The sequence below is a fragment of the Cucurbita pepo genome, chromosome 16 (assembly GCF_057944985.1).
Source record: "Cucurbita pepo subsp. pepo isolate OVF chromosome 16, ASM5794498v1, whole genome shotgun sequence".
NCBI classification, from domain to species: Eukaryota; Viridiplantae; Streptophyta; class Magnoliopsida; order Cucurbitales; family Cucurbitaceae; genus Cucurbita; species Cucurbita pepo.
The window spans coordinates 2,967,414-2,974,928 of NC_141813.1; the positions used below are offsets into that span (position 1 = coordinate 2,967,414).

The 7,515-nt window shown below is 38.8% G+C and overlaps 1 non-coding gene across 1 annotated transcript; it reads left to right on the forward strand.

Moving 5' to 3' along the window:
* Positions 1 to 3,020: 3,020 nt before the first annotated feature.
* TRNAG-ACC (transfer RNA glycine (anticodon ACC)) lies at positions 3,021 to 3,091 on the forward strand. Its single transcript has one exon. It is a non-coding gene; the product is annotated as a tRNA-Gly (tRNA).
* The last annotated feature ends 4,424 nt before the right edge of the window (positions 3,092 to 7,515 follow it).

The window sequence follows — 7,515 nt, forward strand, 5'->3', positions numbered from 1 at the left end:
TAAATTTAGAAGCACCAGTTGTCTAGTGGTAGAATAGTACCCTGCCACGGTACAGACCTGAGTTCGATTCTCGGCTGGTGCATCACGAAGATTAGCTATGATGATATTAGTGCGCATAATTTGAAACTTAGGGTTTGACACAATATCAGTTAAATTAATAGATGACACGTGTAGCACTATCGAGATTTTCTGTTTTCATTTTTTTAAATCGAGAGGTGAACGAAAAGTTAAGGGCTTCGGAAGAACTGCATGAGCAAAATACGAGTAAGTTATGGATATGACTAAATTTAGAAGCACCAGTGGTCTAGTGGTAGAATAGTACCCTGCCACGGTACAAAACCGAGTTCGATTCTCGGCTGGTGCATCCCGAAGATCAGCTATGATGATATTAGTGCGCATAATTTGAAACTTAGGGTTTGCCACAATATCAGTTAAATTTATAGATGACACGTGTAGCACTATCGAGATTTTCTGTCTTCATTTTTTTAAATCGAGAGGTGAACGAAAAGTTAAGTTAAGGGCTTTGGAAGAACAGCATGACCAAAATACGAGTAAGTTATGGATATCACTAAATTTAGAAGCACCAGTGGTCTAGTGGTAGAATAGTACCCTGCCACGCTACAGACCTGAGTTCGATTCTCGGCTGGTGCATCCCGAAGATTAGCTATGATAATATTAGTGCGCATAATTTGAAAACTAGGTTTGCCACAATATCAGTTAAATTTAAACATGACATGTGTAGCACTATCGAGATTTTCTGTTTTCATTTTTTTAAATCGAGAGGTGAACGAAAAGTTAAGGGCTTCGGAAGAACTGCATGACCAAAATACGAGTAAGTTATGGATATGACTAAATTTAGAAGCACCAGAAACATGACATGTGTAGCACTATCGAGATTTTCTGTTTTCATTTTTTTAAATCGAGAGGTGAACGAAAAGTTAAGGGCTTCGGAAGAACTGCATGACCAAAATACGAGTAAGTTATGGATATGACTAAATTTAGAAGCACCAGTGGTCTAGTGGTAGAATAGTACCCTGCCACGGTACAGACCCGAGTTCGATTCTTGACTGGTGGATCCCGAAGATTAGGGATGATGATATTAGTGCGCATAATTTGAAAACTAGGGTTTGCCACAATATCAGTTAAATTTAAACATGACATGTGTAGCACTATCGAGATTTTCTGTTTTCATTTTTTTAAATCGAGAGGTGAACGAAAAGTTAAGGGCTTCGGAAGAACTGCATGACCAAAATACGAGTAAGTTACGGATATGACTAAATTTAGAAGCACCAGTGGTCTAGTGGTAGAATAGTACCCTGCCGCGGTACAGACCCGAGTTCGATTCTCGGCTGGTGCATCCCAAAGATTAGCTATGATTATATTAGTGCGCATAATTTGAAAACTAGGGTTTGCCACAATATTCGTTAAATTTAAACATGACACGTGTAGCACTATCGAGATTTTCTGTTTTCATTTTTTTAAATCGAGAGGTGAACGAAAAGTTAAGGGCTTCGGAAGAACTACATGACCAAAATACGAGTAAGTTATGGATATGACTGAATTTAGAAGCACCAGTGGTCTAGTGGTAGAATAGTACCCTGCCACGGTACAGACCCGAGTTCGATTCTCGGCTGGTGCATCCCAAAGATTAGCTATGATAATATTAGTGCGCATAATTTATAAACTAGGGTTTGCCACAATATTAGTTAAATTTAAACAAGACATGTGTAGCACTATCGAGATTTTCTGTTTTCATTTTTTTAAATCGAGAGGTGAACGAAAAGTTAAGGGCTTCGGAAGAATTGCATGACCAAAATACGAGTAAGTTACGGATATGACTAAATTTAGAAGCACCAGTGGTCTAGTGGTAGAATAGTACCCTGCCACGGTACAGACCCGAGTTCGATTCTCGGCTGGTGCATCCCAAAGATTAGCTATGATTATATTAGTGCGCATAATTTGAAAACTAGGGTTTGGCACAATATTAGTTAAATTTAAACATGACACGTGTAGCACTATCGAGATTTTCTGTTTTCATTTTTTTAAATCGAGAGGTGAACGAAAAGTTAAGGGCTTCGGAAGAACTACATGACCAAAATACGAGTAAGTTATGGATATGATTGAATTTAGAAGCACCAGTGGTCTAGTGGTAGAATAGTACCCTGCCACGGTACAGACCCGAGTTCGATTCTCGGCTGGTGCATCCCAAAGATTAGCTATGATAATATTAGTGCGCATAATTTATAAACAAAGATTAGCTATGATAATATTAGTGCGCATAATTTATAAACTAGGGTTTGCCACAATATCAGTTAAATTTAAACATGACATGTGTAGCACTATCGAGATTTTCTGTTTTCATTTTTTTAAATCGAGAGGTGAACGAAAAGTTAAGGGCTTCGGAAGAATTGCATGACCAAAATACGAGTAAGTTACGGATATGACTAAATTTAGAAGCACCAGTGGTCTAGTGGTAGAATAGTACCCTGCCACGGTACAGACCCGAGTTCGATTCTCGGCTGGTGCATCCCAAAGATTAGCTATGATTATATTAGTGCGCATAATTTGAAAACTAGGGTTTGGCACAATATTAGTTAAATTTAAACATGACACGTGTAGCACTATCGAGATTTTCTGTTTTCATTTTTTTAAATCGAGAGGTGAACGAAAAGTTAATGGCTTCGGAAGAACTACATGACCAAAATACGAGTAAGTTATGGATATGACTGAATTTAGAAGCACCAGTGGTCTAGTGGTAGAATAGTACCCTGCCACGGTACAGACCTGAGTTCGATTCTCGGCTGGTAGATCCCGATAATTAGCTATGATGATATTAGTGCGCATAATTTGAAAGCTAGGGTTTGCCACAATATCAGTTAAATTTAAACATGACACGTGTAGCACTATCGAGATTTTCTGTTTTCATTTTTTTAAATCGAGCGGTGAACGAAAAGTTAAGGGCTTCGGAAGAACTACATGACCAAAATACGAGTAAGTTATGGATATGACTGAATTTAGAAGCACCAGTGGTCTAGTGGTAGAATAGTACCCTACCACGGTACAGACCCGAGTTCGATTCTCGGCTGGTGCATCCCGAAGATTAGGGATGATTATATTAGTGCGCATAATTAGTTAAATTTAAACATGACACGTGTAGCACTATCGAGATTTTCTGTTTTCATTTTTTTAAATCGAGAGGTAAACGAAAAGTTAAGGGCTTCGGAAGAACTGCATGACAAAAATACGAGTAAGTTATGGATATGACTAAATTTAGAAGCACCAGTGGTCTAGTGGTAGAATAGTACCCTGCCACCCACGGTACAGACCCGAGTTAAGGGCTTCGGAAGAACTGCATGACCAAAATACGAGTAAGTTATGGATATGACTAAATTTAGAAGCACCAGTGGTCTAGTGGTAGAATAGTACCCTTCCACGGTACAGACCCGAGTTCGATTCTCGACTGGTGGATCCCGAAGATTAGGGATGATGATATTAGTGCGCATAATTTATAAACTAGGGTTTGCCACAATATCAGTTAAATTTAAACATGACATGTGTAGCACTATCGAGATTTTCTGTTTTCATTTTTTTAAATCGAGAGGTGAACGAAAAGTTAAGGGCTTCGGAAGAATTGCATGACCAAAATACGAGTAAGTTACGGATATGACTAAATTTAGAAGCACCAGTGGTCTAGTGGTAGAATAGTACCCTGCCACGGTACAGACCCGAGTTCGATTCTCGGCTGGTGCATCCCAAAGATTAGCTATGATTATATTAGTGCGCATAATTTGAAAACTAGGGTTTGCCACAATATTAGTTAAATTTAAACATGACACGTGTAGCACTATCGAGATTTTCTGTTTTCATTTTTTTAAATCGAGAGGTGAACGAAAAGTTAAGGGCTTCGGAAGAACTACATGACCAAAATACGAGTAAGTTATGGATATGACTAAATTTAGAAGCACCAGTGGTCTAGTGGTAGAATAGTACCCTGCCACGGTACAGACCTGAGTTCGATTCTCGGCTGGTGGATCCCGATGATTAGCTATGATGATATTAGTGCGCATAATTTATCAGTTAAATTTAAACATGACACGTGTAGCACTATCGAGATTTTCTTTTTTCATTTTTTTAAATCGAGAGGTGAACGAAAAGTTAAGGGCTTCGGAAGAACTGCATGACCAAAATACGAGTAAGTTATGGATATGACTAAATTTAGAAGCACTAGTGGTCTATTGGTAGAATAGTACCCTGCCACGGTACAGACCCGAGTTCAATTCTCGGCTGGTGCATCTCGAAGATTAGCTATGATGATATTAGTGCGCATAATTTGAAACTTAGGGTTTGCCACAATATCAGTTAAATTTATAGATGACACGTGTAGCACTATCGAGATTTTCTGTTTTCATTTTTTTAAATCGAGAGGTGAACGAAAAGTTAAGGGCTTCGGAAGAACTGCATGACCAAAATACGAGTAAGTTATTGATATGACTAAATTTAGAAGCACCAGTGGTCTAGTGGTAGAATAGTACCCTGCCACGGTACAGACCCGAGTTCGATTCTCGACTGGTGGACCGCGAAGATTAGCTATGATGATATTAGTGCGTGCATAATTTGAAAACTAGGGTTTGCCACAACACGTGTAGCACTATCAAGATTTTCTGTTTTCATTTTTTTAAATCGAGAGGTGAACGAAAAGTTAAGGGCTTCGGAAGAACTGCATGACCCAAATACGAGTAAGTTACGGATATGACTAAATTTAGAAGCACCAGTGGTCTAGTGGTAGAATAGTAACCTGCCACGGTACCGACCCGAGTTCGATTCTCGGTTGGTGCATACCAAAGATTAGCTATGATGATATTACTGCGCATAATTTGAAAACTTGGGTTTGCCACAATATCAGTTAAATTTAAACATGACACGTGTAGAACTATCGAGATTTTCTGTTTTCATTTTTTTAAATCGAGAGGTGAACGAAAAGTTAAGGGCTTCGGAAGAACTGCATGACCAAAATACGAGTAAGTTACGGATAGGACTAAATTTAGAAGCACCAGTGGTCTAGTGGTAGAATAGTACCCTGCCACGGTACAGACCCGAGTTCGATTCTCGGCTGGTGCATCTCGAAGATTAGCTATGATGATATTATTGCGCATAATTTGAAACTTAGGGTTTGCCACAATATCAGTTAAATTTAAACATGACACGTGTAGCACTATCGAGATTTTCTATTTTCATTTTTTTAAATCGAGAGGTGAACGAAAAGTTAAGGGCTTCGGAAGAACTACATGACCAAAATACGAGTAAGTTATGGATATGACTAAATTTAGAAGCACCAGTGGTCTAGTGGTAGAATAGTACCCTGCCACGGCCGAGTTTGATTCTCGGCTGGTGCATCCCGAAGATTAGCTATGATGATATTAGTGCGCATAATTTTAAAACTAGGGTTGCACTATCGAGATTTTCTGTTTTTATTTTTTTAAATCGAGAGGTGAACGAAAAGTTAAGGGCTTCGGAAGAACTGCATGACCAAAATACGAGTAAGTTATGGATATGACTAAATTTAGAAGCACCAGTGGTCTAGTGGTAGAATAGTACCCTGCCACGGTACAGACCCGAGTTCGATTCTCGGATGGTGCATCCCAAAGATTAACTATGATTATATTAGTGCGCATAATTTGAAAACTAGGGTTTGCCACAATATTAGTTAAATTTAAACATGACACGTGTAGCACTATCGAGATTTTCTGTTTTCATTTTTTTAAATCGAGAGGTGAACGAAAAGTTAAGTTAAGGGCTTTGGAAGAACAGCATGACCAAAATACGAGTAAGTTATGGATATGACTAAATTTAGAAGCACCAGTGGTCTAGTGGTAGAATAGTACCCTGCCACGGTACAGACCCGAGTTCGATTCTCGGCTGGTGCATCCCAAAGATTAGCTATGATTATATTAGTGCGCATAATTTGAAAACTAGGGTTTGGCACAATATTAGTTAAATTTAAACATGACACGTGTAGCACTATCGAGATTTTCTGTTTTCATTTTTTTAAATCGAGAGGTGAACGAAAAGTTAATGGCTTCGGAAGAACTACATGACAAAAATACGAGTAGGTTATGGATATGACTGAATTTAGAAGCACCAGTGGTCTAGTGGTAGAATAGTACCCTGCCACGGTACAGACCTGAGTTCGATTCTCGGCTGGTAGATCCCGATAATTAGCTATGATGATATTAGTGCGCATAATTTGAAAGCTAGGGTTTGCCACAATATCAGTTAAATTTAAACATGACACGTGTAGCACTATCGAGATTTTCTGTTTTCATTTTTTTAAATCGAGAGGTGAACGAAAAGTTAAGGGCTTCGGAAGAACTACATGACCAAAATACGAGTAAGTTATGGATATGACTAAATTTAGAAGCACCAGTGGTCTAGTGGTAGAATAGTACCCTGCCACGGTACAGACCCGAGTTCGATTCTCGGCTGGTGCATCCCGAAGATTAGGGATGATTATATTAGTGCGCATAATTAGTTAAATTTAAACATGACACGTGTAGCACTATCGAGATTTTCTGTTTTCATTTTTTTAAATCGAGAGGTAAACGAAAAGTTAAGGGCTTCGGAAGAACTGCATGACCAAAATACGAGTAAGTTATGGATATGACTAAATTTAGAAGCACCAGTGGTCTAGTGGTAGAATAGTACCCTGCCACCCACGGTACAGACCCGAGTTAAGGGCTTCGGAAGAACTGCATGACCAAAATACGAGTAAGTTATGGATATGACTAAATTTAGAAGCACCAGTGGTCTAGTGGTAGAATAGTACCCTTCCACGGTACAGACCCGAGTTCGATTCTCGACTGGTGGATCCCGAAGATTAGGGATGATGATATTAGTGCGCATAATTTATAAACTAGGGTTTGCCACAATATCAGTTAAATTTAAACATGACATGTGTAGCACTATCGAGATTTTCTGTTTTCATTTTTTTAAATCGAGAGGTGAACGAAAAGTTAAGGGCTTCGGAAGAACTGCATGACCAAAATACGAGTAAGTTACGGATAGGACTAAATTTAGAAGCACCAGTGGTCTAGTGGTAGAATAGTACCCTGCCACGGTACAGACCCGAGTTCGATTCTCGGCTGGTGCATCTCGAAGATTAGCTATGATGATATTATTGCGCATAATTTGAAACTTAGGGTTTGCCACAATATCAGTTAAATTTAAACATGACACGTGTAGCACTATCGAGATTTTCTATTTTCATTTTTTTAAATCGAGAGGTGAACGAAAAGTTAAGGGCTTCGGAAGAACTACATGACCAAAATACGAGTAAATTATGGATATGACTAAATTTAGAAGCACCAGTGGTCTAGTGGTAGAATAGTACCCTGCCACGGCCGAGTTTGATTCTCGGCTGGTGCATCCCGAAGATTAGCTATGATGATATTAGTGCGCATAATTTTAAAACTAGGGTTGCACTATCGAGATTTTCTGTTTTTATTTTTTTAAATCGAG